Source organism: Aquarana catesbeiana, linkage group LG03 (genome assembly GCF_042186555.1).
Source record: "Aquarana catesbeiana isolate 2022-GZ linkage group LG03, ASM4218655v1, whole genome shotgun sequence".
NCBI classification, from domain to species: Eukaryota; Metazoa; Chordata; class Amphibia; order Anura; family Ranidae; genus Aquarana; species Aquarana catesbeiana.
In genome coordinates this window covers 738822405-738849753 of record NC_133326.1, presented here as the reverse complement: position 1 = coordinate 738849753, position 27349 = coordinate 738822405, and the positions used below count along the sequence as shown (strand labels likewise).

Genomic DNA, 27349 nt, shown 5'->3' with positions numbered 1-27349 from the left:
CCTCCTGCATGTATCCTTACCTGTCAAATGTCTCCCCTCTGTCTGTTATGAGACCCAAAAAACTGCAGATTCTGTGGGTGGGTCTGTTGTCTGGAGTTTGGTGGGTGGAGTTGTGATGTCAGCGGACTCCCCGCCCACCTCTACACTCCCCTTGTCAACATGCATTTTCTCCTGTGTATTTCTGAACTTCTGCTATGATCACTAACATCCAGTCAAAACCCAAAAAAGTCACCACATGACTTCAGCATGCCCAATCACACTGAGGTGTGGAGCAGCCAATCCTGGGAGAGCTGGAGAAGAAAGGAGGAGGGGATCTGAAGTACACAGAATGCCTCTCTCGGGCTCCTGCATGAGATATGTAAATCACCCGTCACTCACAGCAAGGGGGAAGAACAGACTCCTATTTCTCTGTGTGTCAGTTTTTATCTCAATGAAAAAAGATAAGAGGATTGCTCAGAGCTGGATTAACTCTTTGTGGCAAGACTGGGTACAAATGACATGAAATCCTATACTGTACAAGGTGCAAACAAATTAGTTCCAAGAAGATTACGGTGGGACCTTCCCCCTAATGATGGTCTTGCTGACGAAAGTTCCATATTAGAATGGTACCAGTTTTTCAACAGCAAAAGTCAGGAACTCATTGAATTTCTCCTCACTAGAAAGAGGAAAAAAATGGCACTGTTAGATCAGCAAATCACAGAACTTAAGAGTACAATAGAAGGAAAGCTTAATTCCTCAGATTTCTCACGACTGTCGGGGGAACTCAAAAATAAAATGAACAAATGGGATAAGGATGCACAGGAGAAAAAAAGAAGTAAGTTCATCAGGGATTCGAAAGATTTCTCCAGTGGAGAAGTTTTCAAATGGCAAACAAAATTACCAGCACCAGAATCAGCTCCCACTGCCCCTTCCCTAACTAGTTCCAACCCATTACCATTGGGTACTCCTAGAGTACTTCTCCAGCCTCCCCAACCTTTTGGATATGCTTCCCAAGGAGCATATCCTAAAAGGCAAACTAATGGGAATAGGGGGAGAGGAAATCCTCCTAGAGGAAGAGGTAATCCTCCTAGGAGAGGTAGTACCAGGACACCTTATCATCAACAATCGCCCTATAAGACCTCAGGTTACAGAGAGGACCAAGAGAGACCTAACCGTCCCCCCAGAGGCCGTGGCTCAAACAACAGAGGGAATAGAGGCTATCACTCCAATCCTGACTACTACTCTAAGAGAGACTATTATGATTACGGCCCGGTCAGGACCCCTATTGATTTGAATAATAGATATGCTCCATTGTCTCAGGAGGATAGCTATTATCAGGATTCTTTTTTAGGGAATCCCCAACTCCAGTGGCCGGATCCAGGGGATCACACCCCGACAGGAAACAGGGGAAAACGAAGACCAAGAGAGGGAGAAGAGCCGGACGAAAAACAAAAAAGACAAAAGCCCCAATAGGTATGGGCATTTTTAATATTAGTGGTATTGACTTAACGGACGATGAAATAAGGGTATTAGACAAGGGCCTAAAATTTGCCCCGGCTCGGAATCTCAACAAATTCCAAACATACATAAGTTTACAAAAGTTTGTTAGAACTTTAAATATCAAGAGATATTTTCTATCTAAACCCGGTGAGAGGCTAGCTCCTGCAGTTAATTTAGGGACTCATTCCAACTTAGCGAACAGATCGGTGTTTAATCCCCCTAAAAACGACCATAGACATGTAGAAGTCTTTAAGAACATGGTAACTGGTGATCTGGAGGATTTGAAATTAAGAAAAATAGGGGACCCCTCCTTCCTGAAAAAAGGTATCAGCACACTTGAAAAGAATAAAGATGTAGTCATCCGACCCGCTGATAAGGGGGGGGGATTAGTTATTATGAGTAAAACCTACTATGTCGGGGAAATGGACAGACTATTGGCAGATAAGAAAACTTACCAGGTATTGGGGAGAGATCCTGTCAACCAGTTTAGGGATGAATTGGAAGTTTTGGTTACTTCAGGTAAAAGGAGTGGGGTACTGAATAAAAAGGAAGCCGCTTATCTGGTTCCGAGTGCCTGTAGGAGACCAATCATTTACTTTCTACCGAAAATACATAAAGACCCTCAGGCACCCCCAGGCAGACCGATCGTCAATGGCATTGATTCTGTCTCTGCACGTTTAGGGCAATATATTGATTTTTTTCTAAAACCTTTAGTAACCACCACCAAAGCCTTTTTGAAAGATACAAAACACATAATTCAAATAGTGGAAAATCTTCCACTTAAGAATAATAGTCTGCTTGTGACGGCTGATGTAGGCTCATTGTACACGATTATTGGTCATCAAGATGCGATCCGATCGGTACAATGGGCCTTAAACAAATCTGATCTTCCTTCCCAATTACAAGTTTTTCTTTTAAAATCACTTGACTTTTGCCTCACCAGAAATTACTTTTGGTATGGTAAAAAAAATTTTCTTCAGACTCTCGGTGTTGCCATGGGTGCACGTTTTGCACCCAGCGTAGCCAACATTTTCATGGCACACTGGGAGGAGGAATATGTCTTTGGTAGCAGGCCACCCCAGTTGGTCTGCTACCAAAGATATATAGATGACCTATTCATGGTATGGGAGGGTGACCTTGTAGGCCTCCAACTTTTCATGTCTAGGCTTAATGGCAACACTAGGAACATCCGTTTATCTTGGAATGCAGATGCTTCCTGCATTGCCTTCCTCGATTTGGAAATTTTTAAGCATGATGGGACTTTTAAAACAAGGAACTACTGTAAGCCAACCGATCGGAATGGGTACATTCCCTTGGACAGCTGCCACCATCACTCGTGGTTGCTCAATATACCCAGGGGACAATTCATCCGTCTACGACGCAATTGCTTTCTTGATAGGGATTATTTCTCTCAGGCCAATGTTATGGCAGAGAAATTCATACAGAAATGCTATTCCCAGGAACACATATCAGAAGAACTGACCAAGGCAGGTTCCTTGGATAGATCTCGGTTGGTAGCAGATTCTACTAAATCTAACAGCGATCAGAATTCCCCTCAATACAGGATTATCCTAGATTTTAATATATAATACAAAAAAGTAGAAAAAATTATCCTCAAACATTGGGATATTTTAAGAAGGGATAATGTATTAGGCCCTACTCTCCCAGCTCGCCCTAGATTTGTATACAGGAGACCTCCCACCCTAAGAGACATTATAGCTCCTGGGGTGGTTGACCCTCCTGTGTTCAGGGAAAATAGAATATTTAATTTCATGTCTGGCTTTTATTCCTGTGGAAAATGCCAGGCTTGCAAGCAATGTAAGCTCAATTTAAAAAGGAGGAAAGAATTTACAGCGACTGCCACTAAAAAAACGCATAAAATTAAGAATTTAATCACCTGCGATACTGTGGGAGTGGTTTACATGCTCCAATGCGAATGCAGTCTCCAGTATGTGGGCAGAACCTCTAGGCCGATGGGAGTCCGCATTGGTGAGCATGTAAACAACATCAAAAAAGGTCTTAAAACGCACTCTGTATCGAAACATTTTAGGTTTTTCCATAATAGAGATCCGAAAAAACTCCAATTCTGGGGGATAGAAAAAGTAACCCGGCATTGGAGAGGTGGTAATTTTATTAGGCAGTTAAGCCAAAGAGAATCCCTATGGATACATGAGACACGGGTAGGGGTCCCTAGAGGTCTGAATGTTGTGTTCGACCTTAACTGTTTTATCTCCAATAAATAGAGTGGGTTTCAATATTTTATCTTTTGAGTATTTTGATTTTTACTCTGTATTTGTTTTTCTCTTGGCATTTTAATATTTGAATGTTTGTACTTTTGTAAAAGAAGGCTGCGGGTACACACAGGCTAATAATTTCTTTTTAGGTAATTTATTGAATAGGGTTTTATACATATTTTTATAATAAAATATTTTTTAGCCCATTTACATAATTAAGGTTTGTTCTGGAGGCTTTTTAGCCCATCAACTGATCTCCTCATTTTTAGCTTGAATTTTATATTCCTGTTAGTGGCTGGTATTGGTGTCCCCATGTAGCGGTTTCTCTCTTTTCTAGGGATATGTATTCCGTTTCCGGGAATGGACCACTCCCAGCTATCTGACGGCGGCTATTTGAGGAGCGAGGGTGACTCACTGACTCCACCCTCCCTGACGAAGTCCATCTGGACGTAACGCCGCGTACGGGGGGGCGGAGTCTTCCTGTGACGTCACCCGCAGCCTTCTCAGCTGTTCGGACGCGAACAGCTGAGCGTCTTCTCTCTCGTATAATCAAGTCACTGCTCTGACCCTGCATTGCAGCGGTACGATTGCCAGTGATTTTGGGAAAACAATTATGAACTTTGTGCTTTCACACTGCGCCCTATAGCGCTTTTAAATATATCTACTTTCGTTTTCGTTTTTGTTTTGAAATAAAGTAGCAATCAGTCTACACTTAAGAGGACTTTTGTTTCTTTTTTTCCCCGTGGCTCTTCTCACCCTTGGTGCTCTGATACACTTACTAAGGATCTGTTTGATGATAATTGGAACGCTGCAATACCATCTATACGGTCTCCAGCTTTAAAAGCTTTGGTGGATGTGGACAACTATCCAGGTGATGGGATTTCGTTTTGCCGATGGTGTCTTGTTATCATGCCTGTATGACCTCCTATAACTTAGAGGTCCAACTGTTCTGGTAAGCACATTTCCTACAGATTCAGTGTACAAGAGCTTTGGAGAAGAATTTAAACGCCCATCAAGGGATGAAGTTTTATCCAGTTATTAATTAATAAGGACTTTGTTTTCACGCTGATTATAATTTTCAATTTTTATTGCGCTGCACTTATCTTCCATATTATATTGATTTTGGGGTTGGTGAATCCTTTAGTGTTCAGCTTGCAATATCCATCTATTTTGTTAAATTGTTTGCGCTGATTGCTCTTTCTTATTTAATGTACAAGGTGCAAGCCTTAATTTAAAAAAAAGAAATCGGGTTTACATCCACTTTAAAGCTTGACATATTGGGTATCTATTCACTCATCACAACCTTATATTTTATATTTTACGGAAAAAAAAATGTGACTAAAGTTAACATCCGTGTATTATTACATAAAATTTGCATTTGATAAACTTGTGCACTAATATCTTTTGCAAAAAAAAAGAAAACAGAAAACAAATCTCACCTACCACCATTTTATTCTACAGGATCTTTTCTTTAAAAAAATATACTGTTTTGGGGGTTTAAGTAGTCTTCAAACCTAAAATGTGCATTTTAATGTGTGTGTGTAAAACCAGAAAAAATGGCTCTAGTAGTAGACATGTGCATTCGTTTTCATTCGAATTTCAGGTATTTTCGTTATCGTTTTAACAAACGATAACGAAAGTGCAGAATCCGAAAAACGAAAGATCCGACATAAACAAATGCTTTATTTTCGTTTTCGTTGCTACAACAGTTGGATATAGATAGGAGATTCGACATGATGATGACAATAACAATCTGTGTCCATCAAACCTGTGGTCAAATGTGCCTAACCTTAACTCTATTAGTCCAAGATTATTCTACATAGAGAGAAAAGATTCGACATAGAGAGAAAAGATTCTACATAGAGAGAAAAGATTTGACATAGAGAGAAAAGATTCGACATAGAGAGAAAAGATTTGACGTAAGGGAGAAAAGATTTGACGTAGGGGAGAAAAGATTCGACATAGAGAGAAAATATTCGATGTAGGGGAGAAAAGATTTGACGTAGGGGAGACAATATTTGGCGTAGGGGAGAAAAGATTTGACGTAGGGGAGACAATATTTGGCGTAGGGGAGAAAAGATTTGACGTAGGGGAGACAATATTTGGCGTAGGGGAGAAAAGATTCGACGTAGGGGAGAAAAGATTTGACGTAGGGGAGAAAAGATTTGACGTAGGGGAGAAAAGATTTGATGTGGGGAGAAAAGATTTGATGTGGGGAGAAAAGATGAATAAAAATAATGATGATGATGAATGTTATTGGCTGATTGTAACCAAAGAGGAGGAGCAGTAGAATATCTAGAACTAAGTACACACGTACTTTGGCTTATGGTGTCTGTTGAAAGTTCTAAGAAGATTTGACGGAGCAGGTAATCTATACGGCGTCGTACAGTTGAGCTGCTCCTTCCAATCTTCTTTGAACATTCGACAGACACCATAAGCCTTCAATGACAGATTCCACCTTAATTTGGATTTTCGGACGAATGCAATTTTTAACGAAAAACGAAATAAATAAAAACGAATTTCGGGAGTAACTAAATAAATGTATTTTTCAGACGAAAACGAAATTCCGTAACAAAATATTTCAGTGTGCACATGTCTATCTAGTAGTGAAGTACCTATGTACAGTTTACACATATTTTAAAGAGGAGGGCCAGCCACCCCCCACAAAAAAAATAAAAGTCAGCAGCTACAAATACTTAATATTAGGACATTAACCTGTCCTGGAATCCAGTGATGTTGGCACCCCAGCCGCTGTTTCCTTCGGCTCTTGGGTGCTGCCGCTGCCAATGCCTGTAAGGGAAAGCGTCAGTGAAGCCTTGTGGCATGCGCGAAGCATGCTGCTCTTTCTGAATGGCCCGGCAGCAGAGGAAGGATGAGGGGGGCCAAACTTCTGGGGGACCTCGCTGCATCTCACCCCAGCCAGGTCTCCCAGAAGTGGGGACAGTACCTGTCAAAACCAGATACCCATCCCCCCTTCCCCCCCGAAAGGTGCCAAATTTGGCACCGGAGGGGGGGTATACGCAGAGCTTCCCCTTTTTGGATGTAGCTCCACTTTAAGATGTTCGCTTTTCTTTTTGTTTTGTTTTTTTGTTCTTTCCCCTTCAATTTATTACAAGGTAAACCTGTTTTGTCAGGTGATCACTATTCATGTTTTTTTTTACTAAAGGAGTCATATATTCACATAGTCCATTCAAGCTGCTTTATTGCTGTGAGGTTCAAGGGGAATTTTTTTGTTCTTCTTCCCAACACTGGACATTTAAAGTGACCACAGCTTGGCCTAAGTGAGCATTTTACTCCTAAATGAACCCAAGTCTATTCATCGTTCAGCTGCCCCACTGCAACTATGGCTAATAACAAACTCCTAATAATCTGGACACACACAGGAGGCTGTAAACAAACCATGCACATTCTTCCTTTATATCTTTTAGGTTCCTAAAATAATTGAATTCAGTCTTCTGATATTATCATATCTACAGATCATACAGAATAATAGATCTTTTAATAATAGAATTACCTTCTTCATCTTTTCCCATTTTTTGCATTACACACACAAGACAATGTTAGAAGCAGAACAATGTGAATGGAATTTCATCACATAGACATGTTTCATAAAACACAAGCACTTAGATCTGATAATCAACTGGAGCTCAAAGAAACAAAATGTATTCATGGATTTGTTTCCCTTTCAGCTATTCAGACATTTTATTTTAGCAAATTCATTACCTAATACACATTTCACATAACCCATAATTAATCTGCATAATGCAATTCATTCATTGCATAATATGATTAAAAACATAAAACAAATATTTCACATAATACAGAATTAATGGCAATGTTATTTAAAGGTCAAGTGTATTTTGAAATTAAAATGCGGGGGGTACATGACCCCCCTATTGCTCTACCACTTCCATCGTCATCAAATACTTCAATAGATGGACGGCAATGTAAAGTAGATTTAAAGTGATTGTTGTAAAGTCTTGTTTTTTTTCTAATAAAATAACAAACATGTTATACTTTGTGGTTTTGCACAGGGCAGCCCCGGATCCTCCTCTTCTGGGGTCCCTGGCTGGAGCTTCTGGCCCCTCCCTCGTGTTGAGTGCCCCCACACCAAGCAGCTTGCTATGGAGGCACCCAAGCCGAGATGCAGCTCCATTTGTCCATTCAGACATAGGGCTGCTCTTCGGCCCCACCCCCTCTCTCTCCTCATTGGCTAACTGAGTTTGATTGACAGCAGCGGGAGCCAATGACGCCGCTGATGTATCTCAGCCAATCAGGACACAGAATCCTGGACGGCTGAGGCACTTGTGGACATTGATAGATAGAGAGGGGGCTCTGGGTAGTATTAGGGGGGCTGAGGGGGGAGTTGCACACAGAAGGCTTTTTATCTTAATCCATAGAATTGAGAATGAAGATAAAAAACCTTCTGACTTTACAACCCTTTAATAGGAGCAGCTGGAGCATGTTAGCTCCACTCATGCAGGTCATAGAGCCAGTGTCTGTATTTAAATTTGGGGCCTTTCCAACCTTACTATACAAATGGAAACACCTATATATACTGAGAGAAAAGAAATGACTACCAGAATAACCCTAACTTTACTGTCATAAGAAATGGATAATCATCAAGGTCATTTTATAATGACTTTTCTTCTATTTATTCAATACAGTGCTACATGTTCTGAACTTCTGAGCTCTAATTCTCCTTTAATATTTGGATACCCATCCAAACTGAAGAGTTCAGGGGTTTTCAAGAAAAAGTCTTGTTAAATAGAACTCTGCCCCCTATATATACTGAAGTACTTCATCGTACTTGTATCTGTATTTACCATTTTTTCTATTATCCCCCTTGCAAAATCTCCCAAATACTTGTTGACCCGGCCAGTGAAGTCCACCAAATGGAAAATGTGATGAGGGATATCTATGCTCTTCTGAATTCAATGTTGTGTTGTCCTTATGTAGATTGTGCCTGCTTGCACTAAAGTGGAATGAGATGTTACTGAGGTTGTGGCTTTCAGCATTGTTACAGATGACTGACAGACCTGTAGCTTGCTAAGCAGACCTGGCCCCACTCCAGACATTCACATTCTTTGGGCAAAACTGCTTCTGGTGGTGAAATCCTCACACTGCGTCCGGGAGCAGGACCATGTGACACCCAAATGAAGACAGATTTGGGTGCTACAATTGAAGTAAAGTATTTTGTTCAATTAATTCGGCTCAAATGAATTGATCACAAAATAACTGGATCTGAGACCTTTTTAGATACAACACTGGAGTAGATGTATTTTAGTGCTACAATATACAAAGACATTTTAGACAATTGTGCACCTCCAACTTTGAGAAAACAGTTTGAGGAAGGCCTTTTCTATGTTCAAGCATGACTGTGCCAATGTACACAAAGCCAGCTCCATAAAGACTTGGTTTGCTGGATTTGGGTTTGAGGACCTCGAGTGGCCTGACCTCCACTCTACTGAATGCCGGAATAAATGAAAACACCAATGAGCCATGTCTTCTTGTCCGACATCAGTACCTGACTTCACAAGGGCTCTTTTCACTGACCAGCCACACATTGTAACATTCACACATCAAATCTGATGAAAAGACTTTCTAGAAGAGTAGAGGCTGTTATAGCCATGGGAGGGGGAGGGGCATGGAATTAAAACGGAATGTCCAGCAAGATTATAAAGGTGTGATGGTCGGCTGTCCAAATGCTTTTGGCCATATAGTGTAGTTCTCTCTATATAAATATGAATCAAAAGAGTTTCAAATGTATAAATGTGACAATGGCAATAGGTTTAAGCAATGGTAGAACTTGAATAGAATGTATACAACTTTTTTTTTCTGGACAAAGAAACTGGAGATTAAATGTCAGTGGTGTTACTGAGTGTTGTAGTGCTCGGCTGCAGTCACTCATCTAACAATTCCCAAGGGGTGTTTGCAGCATTTTTTTTTTTGCTCTGTGCCAAGGCGGCAGGTAACCTGGAGGCCTTGGAACTCCACATTCCCTGCACAATGGTTCTTTGGTGTTCTGACAAGGAGAGCTGGAACAAGGGGGGCAGAAGCTTTAGCTAAGAGGAAAAGCATTGTGGCCTATGCCAATAGCATTATATCATTTGTCATACTCATCACGGTTGCTGTTCCTGATAAAGCAGACAATCTTCCATGAATGCTTTAAAATTTATTAGCAGTTTTATAATTATTTAAAAAAAAAAAACATAATTGAACAAGAAATTGATTATCAGTCTATAATAGATTATCAACAGATATGAACTATCTGTAGGACATTGTAAACTTTTGTTAAAGATTATGATATGGATGAATTAGAAATATGTTCATATTTAGCTTTTTCTAGTATTTGGTCCTAATGATAGATGAATAAAACTCTCAATTTAACATGTTTTTTTTCTATTAATTTATTATGGTATCAGTAACATTTCTTATACTTAATGGTAAATGTATTCAAATATAAGGGATGTGGATATCAACTGATATTTAATTAGATAATTATCTTTTTAATTTAATCAAATAAATGACAGTGTTTAAAGGAAAACATGCACTGTGCAAAATCCAGATGGCAGAATTGTCCCCCTACTTCTAGGAATACAAGTTACGTGGCTTTATTACCGGTCTACTGACTTCAATACTTACTAAGTCAACATGTCCTCAGCAAAGTCCTAGCAAAGAATTCTGAAAATTATTGAGAAAGAAAGTAAACTGTATAGTCAATGACTGGAACCTATAGCCACACCCATAAATAAAATCAATAAAATGTGTACATCTTTATTCAGAAATATACAGTATCTCACAAAAGTAAGTACACCCCTCACAATTTTTTAAAATCTTTTCTTCTATCTTTTCATGTGACAACACTGAAGAAATGACACTTTGCTACAATGTAAAGTAGTGAGTGTACAGCTTGTATAACAGTGTAAATTTGTTGTCCCCTCAAAATAACTCAACACACAGCCATTAATGTCTAAACCGCTGGCAACAAAAGTCAGTACACCCCTAAGTGAAAATCTCCAAATTGGGCCCAATTAGCCATTTTCCCTCCCCGGTGTCATGTGAATCGTTAGTGTTACAAGGTCTCAGGTGTGAATGGGGAGCAGGTGTGTTAAATTTGGTGTTATCACTCTCACTCTCTCATACTGGTCACTGGAAGTTCAACATGGCACCTCATGGCAAAGAACTCTCTGAGGATCTGAAAATAAAATGTTGCTCTACATAAATATGGCCTAGGCTATAAGAAGATTGCCAAGACCCCGAAACTGAGCTGCACTTGGTGGCCAAGACCATACAATGGTATAACAGGACAAGTTCCACTCAGAACAGGCCTCGCCATGGTCCACCAAAGAAGTTGAGGTCACGTGCTCAGCGTCATATCCAGAGGTTGTCTTTGGGAAATAGACGTATGAGTGCTGCCATCATTGCTGCAGAGGTTGTAGGGGTGGGGGGTCAGCCTGTCAGTGCTCAGACCATACGCCGCACACTGCATCAAATTGGTCTGCATGGCTGTCCCCCCAGAAGGAAGCCTCTTCTAAAGATGATGCACAAGAAAGTCCACAAACAGTTTGCTGAAGACAAGCAGACTAAGTACATGCTGTACGTTACTTTTTCATTGCCCTGAACAGCTTTTTTATTTATGACATTTTGGTCTATGGTACTACACGATTGGAGGCTAACTTTTGTTCTTCTTTTTTATATTCATCCGGATTCATCCTGATCCGGCCCTACATTTACCATCTACTTTCCGGATGAAGCCGCTGGTCTCAAACTCCCATCTACTCACCATGGTGGTTGAGGCATTTTCCCATGTCTTATAAGGTAAGGGCTCTGTGATCTCATATTTCATCTGTCATCTCACCTCTCATCACACCTTTTCTATTTGTTGCATCCACTGAGAAGATTCATCAACGGCTTTTCACCATTTTCTGGACTTATTTTATATATATATATTTTTCACCACTCATCACGATTTAGTCACCATTGCACATTGTTATTTTGTCCACTGGACTCTTCATTTTTATTTTTATATATTTCATTTTTTTATACACATTTCTATCGTGTTTCTTTGATTGTTTATTGATTTTTTTCAGGAGCCAATACATAGCTATTCAGCACTGGGACTTTTTTCACTTTCATCTTTTGAAGAAAAAGTGAAGACCCGCGCCGCTGTGTGTGATGCCACTCCTCTCCGGGGGCTCATTAGCGGCGGCATGTTGTCCAGCTTAGTGTGTGTTGGGTGTCTCCGCCGACGCTGGCGGCAGCGTGTCAGCTGTTTTGGGGGGTAAGCCCTAGTCATACACACCCAGCGTGGCGCTGGGGGCGTCTTGTGCGGCTGCCCTGGCGGGTATATCAGGCAGTCCTGGGGGAGTTTTCTTTCTTTCCTTCTACACTGGACGCTCCTTGGATCACACATGGAAGTCATGGCACTCACATACAGATCACTAGGTACACTGTTTTTCATTCTCTCTTCCCTCCCCCCCAAGAAATATGATTTTTGGGGGGTTCTTTCCTTTCTTGTGCCTCTCTGGGGTTCCTTGAATTTTTGGACAAGATTGGTCTGTGGTGATTCTAGGACAGTGCACTTCATCCCCTCATCACTCCAGGCTCCCCAGTGGTTCTTTCTTCCTCTGTTGTTGTTTTTTTGCTCTGTTTTTTATGGGTATCCTTACCTAATTTCTTTGCCCTTTCAATTTCATCTTCGGCCAGTCCTGAATCCCTGGGCAGTATTGGTCTGTTGTGATTCTAGGATGTCCTATCATTTCTTTTCTGCTCTTATGGGTTTCCTGGTTCTTCATGGGCCTCCCCCCCCCCTGGCCAGCTACATTATATGTTTCTGGTCATCATTTTGTCCTTTTGAGTTGTTTTTTTTGTATTTACACTTTACACCGATTGGAGCTGTGCACAGGCATCCTCCTGCAGCTCCCCCTGCACACATTTCTTCTCTCCCCCGGAGTGTGGTGTTCTCCGCCTTGGCTGTCTGCAGTTTGGCGCCCCCTCAGCTCCCGGCGGGGATGTGTCCCGGCCTCCATTGACCGTCAGGCTTCAGCACTGTATGACTGCTTATAGAGCTGTTAAGTAAGCCATTTTGGGTGTCTGGGTTTTTTCCTTCCCTTGCATCCTTGTTTAATTCATTGGAATAATTTTGGATATTTATTATTTATAGACATGAATTCTGAAATTGCTTCTGAAGAAGTGGAACGAATCCACGAAACGCGTCAAGCCTATTAATGCAGTTTTTTACTTTAGCATGTTTGTATACTACAATGTCCCTTGGATTTTAATGCTTGTGCAATATGTATGATGTTTATATGTATTACATGCCCATCAGCTCGTCATACTTGCTATGCATCAGGTCCAATGCATCTTTATTAATAAACCTTTTCTGATGATGTCATGGATTTGTTTTTTGCTCACACATCTCATTCAAAGTCCCAAAAATGTTCCTTTCTTCTAAATGATTCCCAGGGATGGAAGTGTAATGCCCACGCATGACCACACACTTCATTCAAAGTCCCAACCTTTTTCCTTTTTTAGATATTAATATTTACTCTTGGAAATCTTCCTTTTGGGACAAATTGGTCCCCTCCCCCTTCCCTAGTGGCTACTTGGAGGATTAAATAAATGATCTATTTTATAGCAAGCTCTACAAAACCTATATTTTAATTTATATATTGGGACAATGAAGGTTCCCCAGTTACTTGGCTTTACTGCTTTGCCCCCAGATGACCAAATCCTTTATGGGGTCCCCATGTGGCTGTTCTATTCGGTCGGAGCTCATCCTATACTCTGTCTAATGTTCTATATCTTATTTTGAAGTATGCCTTGTGTACATATGTATTATACTTATCCATGCATTTTATATACACCCAGCAGAAATCTCTAGAGCTACTAAGAAAATACGAACCCGGACCTACAACCTGACCCATAATTCACCAACCTACATCGACAATCGTAACATCGGCTTGGGAATTTCTTCCCCGTTTGTTTCTGAATGTTTTATTACATATATGTTACAATAAGTGGTGTCTCGGTTGTATGTAGGGCAGGAAATACTAAGTACATACAAAAATCATTTTTCTCTATGGATTGTGTTATTTATATTAATTGTCTCTATTTATGTAGATTATAATCAAATAAAACCATTTTTACCTTTTATAGTCAGTATACCCGGGTGCCTTGAAAGTCCATTTTTCTAGTTGCTATAGACTCATTGATCCACTATTGGGACGTTGGAACGCTACTACAAGTGTACCTACAGTGTCACCATGTCTTTAGGTACACATTTATTTGTGAATTCCTCAAAGAAGTCCTCATCATTACACGGTCATTGGTAAAGAGTCCTCATCATTACACGGTCATTGGTGAGGAGTCCTCATCATTACACGGTCATTGGTAAAGAGTCCTCATCATTACACGGTCATTGGAAAAGAGTCCCCATCATTACACGGTCATTGGTGAGGAGTCCTCATCATTACACCGTCATTGGTGAAGTCCTCATCATTACACGGTCATTGGTAAAGAGTCCTCTTCATTACACGGTCATTGGTAAAGAGTCCTCATCATTACATGGTCATTGATAAGGAGTCATCATCATTACACGGTCATTGGTGAAGTCCTCATCATTACACGGTCATTGGTAAAGAGTCCTCTTCATTACACGGTCATTGGTAAAGAGTCCTCATCATTACATGGTCATTGATAAGGAGTCATCATCATTACACGGTCATTGGTGAAGTCCTCATCATTACACGGTCATTGGTAAAGAGTCCTCTTCATTACACGGTCATTGGTAAAGAGTCATCATCATTACACGGTCATTGGTGAAGTCCTCATCATTACACGGTCACTGGGGAAGTCCTCATCATTACACGGTCACTGGTGAAGTCCTCATCATTACACGGTCATTGATGAAGTCCTCATCATTACACAGTCATTGGTAAGGAGTCCTCATCATTACACGGTCATTGGTGAGGAGTCCTCATCATTACACGGTCACTGGTGAAGTCCTCATCATTACACGGTCATTGGTAAAGAGTCCTCATCATTACACGGTCATTGATGAAGTCCTCATCATTACACGGTCATTGGTAAAGAGTCCTCATCATTACACGGTCATTGATGAAGTCCTCATCATTACACGGTCATTGATAAGGAGTCCTCATCATTACACGGTCATTGGTAAGGAGTCCTCATCATTACATGGTCATTGGTGAGGAGTCCTCATCATTACATGGTCATTGGTGAGGAGTCCTTATCATTACACCTTCACTGGTGAAGTCCTCATCATTACACGGTCATTGGTGAAGTCCTCATCATTACACGGTCATTGGTGAGGAGCCCTCATCATTACACGGTCATTGGTGAAGTCCTCATCATTACACAGTCATTGGTGAAGTCCTCATCATTACACTGTCATTGGCGAAGTGCTCATCATTACACGGTCATTGATAAGGAGTCCTCATTATTACACGGTCATTGGTAAAGTCCTCATCATTACACAGTCATTGGTGAGGAGTCCTCATCATTACACGGTCATTGGTGAAGTGCTCATCATTACACGGTCATTGGTGAAGTGCTCATCATTACACGGTCATTGGTGAAGTGCTCATCATTACACAGTCATTGGTGAAGTGCTCATCATTACACGGTCATTGGTGAGGAATCCTCATCATTACACGGTCATTGGTGAAGTGCTCATCATTACACGGTCATTGGTGAAGTGCACATCATTACACGGTCATTGATGAAGTCCTCATCATTACACGGTCATTGGTAAGGAGTCCTCATCATTACACGGTCATTGGTGAAGTCCTCATCATTACACGGTCATTGATGAAGTCCTCATCATTACACGGTCATTGATAAGGAGTCCTCATCATTACACGGTCATTGATAAGGAGTCCTCATCATTACACGGTCATTGATAAGGAGTCCTCATCATTACACGGTCATTGGTGAAGTCCTCATCATTACACGGTCATTGGTGAGGAGTCCTCATCATTACACAGTCATTGGTAAGGAGTCCTCATCATTACACAGTCATTGGTAAAGAGTCCTCATCATTACACAGTCATTGGTAAAGAGTCCTCATCATTACACAGTCATTGGTGAGGTGTCCTCATCATTACACGGTCATTGGTAAGGAGTCCTCATCATTACACGGTCATTAGTGAAGTCCTCATCATTACACTGTCATTGGCGAAGTGCTCATCATTACACGGTCATTGGTAAGGAGTCCTCATCATTACACGGTCATTGGTGAAGTCCTCATCATTACACTGTCATTGGCGAAGTGCTCATCATTACACAGTCATTGATAAGGAGTCCTCATCATTACATGGTCAGTGGTGAGGAGTCCTCATCATTACACGGTCATTGGTGAAGTCCTCATCATTACACGGTCATTAATAAGGAGTCCTCATCATTACACGGTCATTGGTGAGGAGTTCCTGGGAGCAATAGTCTGCAGGAGTTACGTAGAGGAGGAACAACAGTCTGCAGGAGTTACGTAGAGGATGAGCAATAGTCTGCAGAAGTTACGCAGAGGAGGAACAACAGTCTGCAGGAGTTACGTAGAGGAGGAGCAATAGTCTGCAGGAGTTATACAGAGGAGGAGCAATAGTCTGCAGGAGTTACGTAGAGGATGAGCAATAGTCTGCAGGAGTTACGTAGAGGAGGAGCAATAGTCTGCAGGAGTTACGCAGAGGAGGAGCAATAGTCTGCAGGAGTTACGTAGAGGAGGAACAATAGTCTGCAGGAGTTACGTAGAGGATGAGCAATAGTCTGCAGGAGTTACGTAGAGGAGGAGCAATAGTCTGCAGGAGTTACGCAGAGGAGGAGCAATAGTCTGCAGGAGTTACGTAGAGGAGGAACAATAGTCTGCAGGAGTTACGTAGAGGATGAGCAATAGTCTGCAGGAGTTACGCAGAGGAGGAACAACAGTCTGCAGGAGTTACGCAGAGGAGGAACAACAGTCTGCAGGAGTTATGCAGAGGAGGAACAATAGTCTGCAGGAGTTACGCAGAGGAGGAACAACAGTCTGCAGGAGTTACGTAGAGGAGGAGCAATAGTCTGCAGGAGTTACGCAGAGGAGGAACAACAGTCTGCGGGAGTTACGTAGAGGAGGAGCAATAGTCTGCAGGAGTTACATAGAGGAGGAACAACAGTCTGCAGGAGTTATGCAGAGGAGGAGCATGTCTTCTACCAAGACATGCCTAATGTGACCAGGAGGTACTTGCTATGTTCTACCAGGACATGCTTGGTGTGACCAGGAGGTTCTTGCTATGGTCTACCAGGAGGTTCTTGCTATGTTCTAGCAGGACATGCTTGGTGTGACCAGGAGATACTTGGTATGTTCTACCAGTACGTAGTGGGTGTGACCGGGATGTAGCTGGTATTGTGAAATAAAGTGTGCCCCTTAATGATAGGACTTGTCTCTTTCTTTGTAGTTTTATCCTGATCGAGTTTTATGTTCTCAGAGAAAGTTGAGGAATCAACAGGCAGAGGGGGCTGTAGGTGGTCTGCAGCGGGAAATCCACTCTCTAACAGAACTACAGTGCAGGGGGTCCCGGCTACTGATGACTCCCCAAAATACGGCTATACCCTGGGGGATGATGGGAAATATGGTAAGTTCAGTCATCTCCAGCCTGGTTAGCATACTATTGTAGGGGGAGGGTTGTGTACCATATGGTCAGGATGCCGGCTCTTGGTAGGGTCTATGGTGTATCTAAGAAGCACTAATACTGAGGTACTGATATTGGGTTATTGATACTGAGGTACTGATATTGGGTTATTGATACTGAGGTACTGATACCGGGGTATTGATATTTGACTTGATACATCTAGAGAGTGACCGGGGTTCTCTGTCTGCAGTGTTCAGTCCCTGCCCGGCCACCATCCTGATGCTGTACAAGGACCAGTCATTACACAGTGCGGTCAGCAGAGGTCAGCACTGTGGGGTCATCCTGGACCAGACCTGTTACTACACACTGTGCATGAAGGCGAGAAGGTAAGAGATTCCCTACAACAGGTAACATGGATCAATCCTTTCTATATTACATGGAGAGCTAATACCAAGAGATAGCGGAGGGTGCCAACATCAATCCCCAGCAATACCCCCCCCCCCCAAGGGCAAATGACTTCTGCCCCCAGGGCAGCTATAGCTTACAGTAAAGAAGCCCTTCCTGTACTGATCACCTCTTCACCATTTATATAGCACTTTCAGTAAAGAAGTTATCCCTTTACTGATCATCACTCCTCCATACACAGCTCTTACAGTAGAGAATCCCTCCTTGTACTGATCACCTTTCCTCCATAAGATAACTGTACAGACCTTGAGAAATCCTTCTACTGACCATGCACCTTTCTGTGCTTCACACAGGATGTCCTGTTTCCGGTGGAGTACCTACACCAGGCTGGAGGTTATGTCCTACATGAGGTAATGGCCACAGAACACCTGAGGGTTGGAGATCATGTGGTGCTGTTCCTGGATAAGGTATATGTGAGAAGTCCTGGGGGTGTCCTCAGCTGCTGGGCTGTGATCTCACTATGCTCCTGTCTCCTTGCAGGCACAGCACACTGCGTGTATGGAGAAGCACACCGCCACCCATCTGCTGAACTTCGCCCTGCGCCTGGTTCTGGGGGAGAGTGCGGCACAGCACGGGTCACATGTCACTGCTGAGCGACTGCAGTTTGATGTCAGCATCACGGTGAGGAGCGGGATAACACGTAGTGGTGGGATCTAGAAAACTGCAAGCCAGTTCATTGAAGGGAGAAGATCTCTGAGGTAAATTGCCCAACCCCTAGTAGGGAAAAGTTGCTCCTCCCCCAGTTTTCATTGCCCGAGGGGGACAGACACTGGAAATCCTCTTCTACCAAGTGTCTCTTCCACTTCTTCCCAGTTGGAGTGGACTCTTCCCTGGTTAGTGGTGGGATTGGGGGACTCTTTCTCCTCACTGGTTAGTGGTGGGATTGGTAGACTCTTTCTCCTCACTGGTTAGGGGTGGGATTGGTGGACATCTCCTCCCTGGTTAGTGGTAGGATTGGTGGATTCAATTTCCTTCCTGGTTAGTGATAGGATTAGTGGACATCTACTCCCTGGTTTGTGGTGGGATTGGTGGGCATCTACTCCCTGGTTAATGGTGGGATCGGTGGACTCTTTCTCCTCCCTAGTTAGTGGTGGGATTGGGGGACTCTTTATCCTCCCTGGTTAGTGGTTGGATTGGTGGACATCTCCTCTCTGGTTAGTGGTAGGATTGGTGGACATCTACTTCCTGGCTAGGGGTAGGATTGGTGGACATCTACTCCCTGGTTAGTGGTGGGATTGGTGGACTCTTTCTCCTCCCTAGTTAATGGTGGGCTCTCCTTCCTGGTTGGTAATAGAAGTTCCACATTTGTTTTTTTGCACCTGTTTACATGGAACCCCCCAAAACAAAAAAAAACAGCAAACTATTGAATCTTCTGTAAAGCCCCTCCCATGAGGTCTCAGTGAATAACGCCTCTCTGTTGTGTTCTCAGAAAGCCCCTCCCAGGAGGTCTCTGGGAATGTCCCCTTTCTGGGTGTTTTTATACTGACAGATTATTTGTTCCTTTTTGTGCATTCTCTTACGCAGTTTGTATATTTTAGGGGCCGGTGAGCGGTCAGCAGCTGCAGGAAGTTGAGAAGAAGTTCCAAGACCTGATTGGACAGAATCAGGAAGTTTATACTGCGGAGATCCCACTCACAGATGCCAAAAGTATCCCGGGTCTTCGCAGTGTGGAGGAGGTATGTCATTTATATCACCATGCCCTGAATGGGTGTAATCCATCCAGAGTCCGGGGAGGGAACTCACAAGTTCTTTTACTATCAAGAGTCAGAGCAACAACCCCTCCCCTTCCAGAACTGTGACTCCTCCCCCTTCTCCAAAGCACTGACTCCTCCCCCTTCAGAGCAGTGACTCCTTCTCTTCCAGAGCAATGACTCCTCACCCTCTCCTTATAGCAGTGACTCCTCCCCCTACCTACTGTGTTCAGGCTCTTTAGAAAGTTTTCAGTTAGAGTGACAGTCTGAAAGAAAGGAGCTTCCGCTGTGCACCATCTGTAGATAACCCACAGTGCTCTGGGAATTCCGTGTTAGAAGTACATCTGTTAAATGTTTATTTGTGAAGCTTCTTTCTTCTGAGAGAAATTCAAAATTCATATTTTTTCCTATATTTTATTTGGACCAAAAACTTCCAATGGGTTTGGGGGGGTAGTGCTCTATCCTCCACCATCTAGTCTGGGAACCCTTTCTTTTCCTGTTTGTGATGTATCAATACCTCAGCCAACAATCAGATACAAACCTCCTTTAAATCTCTGAATCTGATTGGTGGTATATTAGGAGAGTTTATGAAGAAGGCCACCTACACCACATGTCAGCTTCCATCTGGAATCTGTCTGCAGGGATTGCACAAAACTTAGTGTTTTTCCACTTTTGCACCCAAAAAGAACTACATTTCCCATGAAACATTGGGCATGTGGTGATTTTGGTGGGTGGGAAGAGACAGCGCTGTTCGTATGGCGTAGCTGTCAGTGAGTGCCTGTGGATGGTCACCACCGGGTGCTGCGCAGATTGTAACCTCCCACTCAAGGAAGTCCAACATAATTGGGAGACATTTACCATAGGGAGATATTGGCAGCAGCCGTTCGCTGTGCACAGGAGCGTCCCTCGGTCACATGGAGAGAGATGTTGGGGGATAAGAAGGAGGAGGAGAGTTTTTGTGATGGTAAGGCTATACCTCGTATATAGAAGTGTTTGCTTTCTGGATGGAGTTCAGTTTTAACAGACAGACCGGTGGGTGGACTGTACAGCATACCATTGGTGGTTGTGGCCTGACATTCCTCTACCTCTGGTCTCCTCCTTTCTCCCCTCCCCCAGGTGTACCCAGATCCGGTACATGTGGTCTCAGTGGGGGTTCCCATTCAGGAGATGCTGAGTCCGACCTCCAGAGCTGCTCAACAGACGTCGGTGGAACTTTGCTGCGGCACGTAAGAGACAAGTTTTTCCCAATTGAATGTGTGTCCCAATTGGTGTCTCCTTCCTGAAATTCCTGGATCGCCTTCCCTCTCCTGGTTCCTCCTGGGTTCTCCTGATTACCCCTGCCCTCAACTCCTTCTGGACTCTCTACACCCGGATTCTTTCTGATATTCTCCTGGATCCCCCTTTAATTCTTTTATTTAAGATTCCCCCACCCCCCCACTTTCCAATTTCTCCTGAGATTCTCTTGGATTCCCCAATATTCCCCACCACTTCCTGATTCCTCCTGAGGTCTCCTGGATCCACCCCTCCTGCCAATTCTTTTAAAACTTTTCTGGATTCCCTTTCTCTATCCTGATTCTTCTTGATACCTCCATGGATTGCCCCTCGATTTCTCAAGATTATTCTGGATTCTTCCACCTCCCCTTCCAGTCACCATTCTCCCCCATGTCTCTCTCCTGAAATTTTCCTGGATTCCCTTTAGTTCCTTCTATGATTCTCTTGCAATCCTCAACTCCAACGCCATGCTTTCCAATTCCTACTGATTTTTCCAAAGGTTTCCTGGATCCACCCCCCTTCGTGATTCCTCCAGAGGATTCCCTCCCTCTATCCTGATTTTTCCTGAGATTTTATTGGATCCCCTTGAATTCTCTGAGATTATCCTGGATTTCCCCCTACCCCAAGATTCCTCCTTAGATTTCCTGCCACCAGTCTCCCCCACCTATTTCCTCTAATACTTTATTTTCTCCTGTGTTCTATTCACCCTTTGATTCCTCTTAGGGTTCTCCGAGCCCAACCCCTCCCACCTTTTCCTTTTCCTAGGTTTACCACCACTTCCTCCTGAGATTCTCTGGGATCCCCTTCCTGATCCTCTTGAGATTCTTCTGTATCCCCTAGCCACCCCCTCCCGATTTCTCCTGAGGTTTCCTCGATCGCCTAAATGCTTATGAACCCCCCTCCGCAATTCCTCTTGAGATTCTCCTCTGTCCACTAGAAAGATTTTTCCTCAGGTTCCCTGTGTCCCCCCTCCTGATTCCTTCTGAGATTCTTCAGTATTCCCTACCCCAGAGCCACTCTCCAACCCCCCTGATTTCTCCTGAGGTTGCCTCATTTCTCTTTATACCCTCCCTGGATACCTCTGTATCACCCCCAGACATGTTCCACCTCAGGTTTCCTGGGTTCCCCAAATGCTTATGACCCCCCCTAACTTTACCTGATATTCTTCAGTATCCCCTATTCTACAGCCACCTCCAACCCCTTCAATTCCTCCTGAGGTTTCCTGGATTCCCCTAATTTTCATGATTATCCCCCTGGGATTCCCCTGTTCACCCCCTAGACAGGTTCCTCCTCAGGTTTCCTGCCCCCCCATACCTTCTGTGATTCATCTGTATTCCCTTCCCAATTCCTGGCCCCCCCCAAGCCCGATTCCTCCTGAGATTCTCCTGGATCCCCTACCCTACAGCCACCTGCAACCCCCCCCAATTCCTCCTGAGGTTTCCCTGATTAGCGTAATTCTCATTGCACCCACCCCCCAATTGCTCTGATTTCTCCAGTTCTCATGAACCACCCCACAACTCCTCAAGAAATTTCCTGGATTTCCTCTGATTCCTCCTGAGACACCCGAACCTCTGGCTTCCTCTAAAAAAATTCTTGGACCCCCCCACCCCTGGATTCATACTGAGATTCTCCTGGATCCCCCGATTTCTCCTGAAATTTTCTGTTTATATGCAGACACCTTCAGAAGACGGGAGCGATTGAGGATTTGGTGATCATCTCTGAGAAACCTCTCCTGAGAGGGATTGTCCGCCTTATCGCCGTTACCAGAGAAGAAGCCAGAGAGGTCAGATATCTGAAGCCCCGTCCAGCACACATCCATCTAATCCTCTGCATGATACAATTTTTAATTATAATTATTTTAATTATTGATGATGATTAAGAATTAAAAATCTGTGAAATTTACTGTTATTTTGATCCTGTACAATAAAATATAAGACCTCCCAGGGTCACCTTCATTCTCTGATCTTCTCTCCAGGCTTGGGAGACGGGACAGGTTCCACGCAGGGAAGTGGATTCCATTGTTGAGTGGATGAAGATGGTGACCCCCTCCCTGAATGATGCTTGGAGGTTGTCCAAGGAGGTCGGACTTGTGACGGATGTGAGTGAAGATTGGAGTATCAGGATTCACACCGGGGGGGCGTTAGGAAAACGGGTGATGCTATATCCCACAACAGGGGGGAGAAAAGTGGTCACATGACTTAGACTAAAAAGAAGGGGTACCGATGGGGGAAAAAAAAACATGACACCAAAATAAAAATACATTTCACATTGGTGGGGTGAGGTGTGATCGAGGAAGACAATCTATCACTGGAAGCTCCAACACAGCCGCCATAACCGTGTCATTGTTCCTTTACATTGCAGAGTGTGGACATCGCCTCCATGCCCCAGTGGCAGAGGAAGGAACTACAGGCATCTCTCAAGGCTTTGCAATGATCGACCAACAAAGCTGTGTGGATGGCGATAGGGAGAAAGGTAAAGGAGGGGTGGGGCTATCTTACACATGGGGATAGGGGCAGGGGATAATATATTTTATACTGTGTGGCCGGATGATTTCACAGCTCTTCATTGGATGGAATCATCCCAGGTAAAGGATCTCCTGGAATAGAGCGGAATTCAGTTCTGGGAGATCTCCTGCCACCAATCAGATTCTAATGCTCCTTTCCCCCTCCCCCAGGCTGCAGAGAGCGTCCCGAGTCTGCTGGAGAGGCATGGCCAGCGTCCCCTCATAGTGGACTGTGTGGAGGAGGAGTCTCTTCCAGTGAGAGATATCGCCATTTCCTCTCCTGATATAGAGAATCTCGTCCTTCCCCCCTGGAAATCCACCTTCCTCCACCTTCCTGGAACTCCCCCTCCCTGGAACTCCCCCTCCCTCCGCCTCCCTGGAACTCCCCCTCTGCCTCCCTGGAACTCTCCCTCCTCCTCACTGGATCTCCCCCCCTTCGCCTCCCTTGAACTTTCCCTCCCTTCATCTCCCTGGAACTCTTCCTCTGTGCTCCTCAGGCACGCTCCCTATTATCAGGCTGATTGTTGCTCCCATCCAGTCTCAGGAGAGCCACCTGATGATAAACAGTGAGGTGGAAGAGCATGGAAGGACAATAGAGTGTCAGTGAAAGGTGTGGGAGTGAAGTCATCAGAGGTTAGAGAACCTCCCGTATTGTCTTCTCCCATAAGTAATGGTGGTGTGTGGTGCCCCCCCTGCAGGTCCTGATGAAGACAGTCTTCCTGCTGTGTGAGCATTGCCCAGGCTCTGCGGTGATGCTGTTCAGCAGGCAGAGCTCTGGGAAGGTGCTGTGTGCATGTCAGGTGCCCAAGGTAAGGGGGGTGGGGGGGTTTATTTTATGTCTGATCCATGTGTATTCAGGAATTCTGTTCATGTGATCTCTTCTCTCCTCCCCCTCAGGGCCTCTCCACTGTTCTGTCTGCTCGGCGATGGGTGGTAAGGCTGGCGGTTCGAAGGGCTCCGCCAATAGAAGTGGAAGCTGTGAGAACCTGGACGGGGTTCTGGAGGTGGCACTGAAATTCGCACAGACAAAACACAGTGACACCGGACATGACACGTGGTGGGCAGGAGAGAACTGACCCCCCTGGTGTCCAATTGGTGGAACTACATGAAATCTGAGAGGTTGATGGTGGACATAGAGGTCAGGTGACAGATGTGGACATCACACAGGAGAACATATGTGTATATCAGGACTCTGCAGATGGGGTTATAGGGAGGAGTCTTATTCCTAAACATGTCAGCTGGGTGTGGTGCCGCCATATTGGTGGCCCAATTCATATCCAGCCAATCAGCACACAAGGAGCCACACACGGTGTCATCACATCTCACAATGCATTGTGGATGGACAATGATGGAGGCTGGTCTTCCACTCTGGGCCCTCCAATGGGATCAGAATTCAGATTTACATTACTGCTGTTGGGTGTGACTTTCACATTATTGATATGCTTTGCTGTTCCATATTTCCATGGCTGTATTTCCTATGCAGATACATATTTTCTTTATGTATAACAAGGACAGTCAGTGGCATTGCTGAGGAATAGAGAAGATAAGAGGACCAGTCCATGGATGGAGTGCAATAAGAGGGCCCGGATCTGAACCTCTCCTGTCCACCAATGAATAGATCCCAGTAATCTGATAGGAACCCATCTAGGTAATATTGATCCAGCTGACACCATAGATGCCCCTTTGTGACAGGTCCTCTTTCAGTGACCTATTAGCAGCAGGTGGAATCATTGGCTCTAGGTGGCCCCCTGGCTGGTGTGCTGTATCACTCCGGGGGCCCCAGCTATTCTGATGACCCTTCCGTGTGTTACCATTGGATTCTCTCTGTCAAGGAAAACAAAATCTATTTCTTCTTCTTTAAGGGGCCCAGGAATTCAGAGACTATCGGGTTATACTGCCACCTACATGAAGAATGGGACACTGGCAACCAAAAACTATGGGCCCAGTATAGTCCCTCCTACTCCCAGTATGCCTTAGTTTTGTGTGAGTGTCCAGGAGAAGGATTGCCTTTTCTCTGTGTATTTTTATAATAATAAAAGATTAATTTTGGGATAAAGTTTGGCCGTGTTCTGACATTGTGTATAGGTGGACCATCATGGGGGAATAGAAAAAGGTCTTCACCAACAACAAGATTGGAGGAGCAAAACTGTCTACAATGTCTTTGTATGATGGTGGCTTAGCACTAGAAATACCTGAGCTCATTTGGGGGGCAGCACATACTTTTGCCTCCACCTGAGATCACACTTCACCCAATCTAATCCCCTACACCTGAGGAAACCCAACCTCACTTTACCTCACCCTATACCATCCCCGCCATCTGGGAAGACTCCACCTCACTAGGGATGAGCCGAACACCCCCCGGTTCGGTTCGCAACAGAAGTTGCGAATAGACCAAAACTTTGCACGAACGTTAGAACCCCATTGAAGTCTATGGGACTCGAACGTTCAAAATCAAAAGTGCTAATTTTAAAGGCTAATTTGCATGGTATTGTCCTAAAAAAGGGTTTGGGGACCCGGGTCCTGCCCCAGGGAACATGTATCATTGCAAAAAAATTTTTAAAATGGCAGTTTTTTCCTTTAAATTTCATACCTGGGGGGTGTCTATAGTATGCTTGTAAAGGGGCGCATGTTTCCCGTGTTTAGAACAGTCTGACAGCAAAATACATTTCAAAGGAAAAAAAGTCATTTAAAACTACTCGCGGCTATTAATGAATTGCCGGTTCGACAATACACATAAAAGTTCATTGATAAAAACTGCATGTGATTTCCCCACAGGGGAACCGGAACCAAAATTAAAAAAAACCCTCTGCTTCTTGCTTTGGTGTTCTCGGAGGAAGATGCTGGATGAGAACACCGGAGAAAGAACCAGAAGAACCAGAAGAAGAAGAAGATGGAGGAAGAAACCGAAGGAAGAAAGAAGATAGAAGAAAGAAGATGGAACAAAGAAGACTTTAAATAAAGGAATTGTCAAAAACTGTCTTTTGTCATTTTTAACATTTTTGACAGTTTTTTTGTGAAATGGTAGGGGTAAGTACCCCCTTACCATTTCACACAGGGGGGGTGGGATCTGGGGGTCCCCTTGTTAAAGGGGGCTTCCAGATTCCGATAAGCCCCCTGCCTGCAGACCCCCACAACCACCCGCTTAAGGGTTGTGGGGATGAGGCCCTTGTCCCCATCAACATAGGGACAAGGTGCTTTGGGGGCTACCCCAAAGCACCCTCCCAATGTTCAGGGCATGTGGCTTGGTACGGTTCAGGAGGGGGGGCGCTCTCTCGTCCCCCCTCTTTTCCTGCGGCCTGCCAGGTTGTGTGCTCAGATAAGGGTCTGGTATGGATTTTTGGGGGGACCCACACCATTTTTTTTTATTTTGGCACGGGGTTACCCTTAAAATCCATACCAGACCTGAAGAGTCTGGTATAAATTTTGAGGGGGGCCCCTACGTCATTTTTTTTTAAATTTTGGCGCGGGGTTTCTCTTAATATTCATACCAGACCTGAAGGGCCTGGTATGGAATTTAGGGGAACCCCCACGCCAGTTTCTTTTTAAATTTTGGTTCGGGGTTCCCCTGTGGGGAATTCCCATGCCGTTTTTATCAATGAACTTTTATGTGTATTGTCGGACCGGCAATTCATTAATAGCCGCGAGTAGTTTTAAATGACTTTTTTTCCTTTGAAATGTCATTTTGCTCTCAGATTGTTCTAAACACGGGAAACATGCGCCACTTTACAGGCATACTATAGACATGCTCAGGTACGAAATTAAAGGGATATTACACTTTTATTGTTTCACTTTAAGCATTATTAATATCACTAAAATTAAAAGAAAAAATCTTGCAAGCCACAAACAGACAAATGCCTAAAGAATCAAAATGATGATAATTAATAATCAGCTGCAAACGCAGATCACGTTTCATAACCGTGCAGTGGTGAAATAAATAAATAAATGTGTTGCGCTAGAAAATATGTATCCAAAGTGTATAACTCAAATATAAATAAAAAAGTGACAAATATAAAGTAAATACCAATAAATATTGAACAATAATTCATAAGTGACAATCTGTGATGTAAAACTAATTAATAA

The 27349-nt window shown here is 43.7% G+C and overlaps 1 pseudogene; it reads left to right on the top strand.

The window, feature by feature from the left end:
- Positions 1–1874: 1874 nt before the first annotated feature.
- LOC141134398 (alanine--tRNA ligase, mitochondrial-like) lies at positions 1875–24345 on the top strand (annotated as a pseudogene).
- Positions 24346–27349: the final 3004 nt, after the last annotated feature.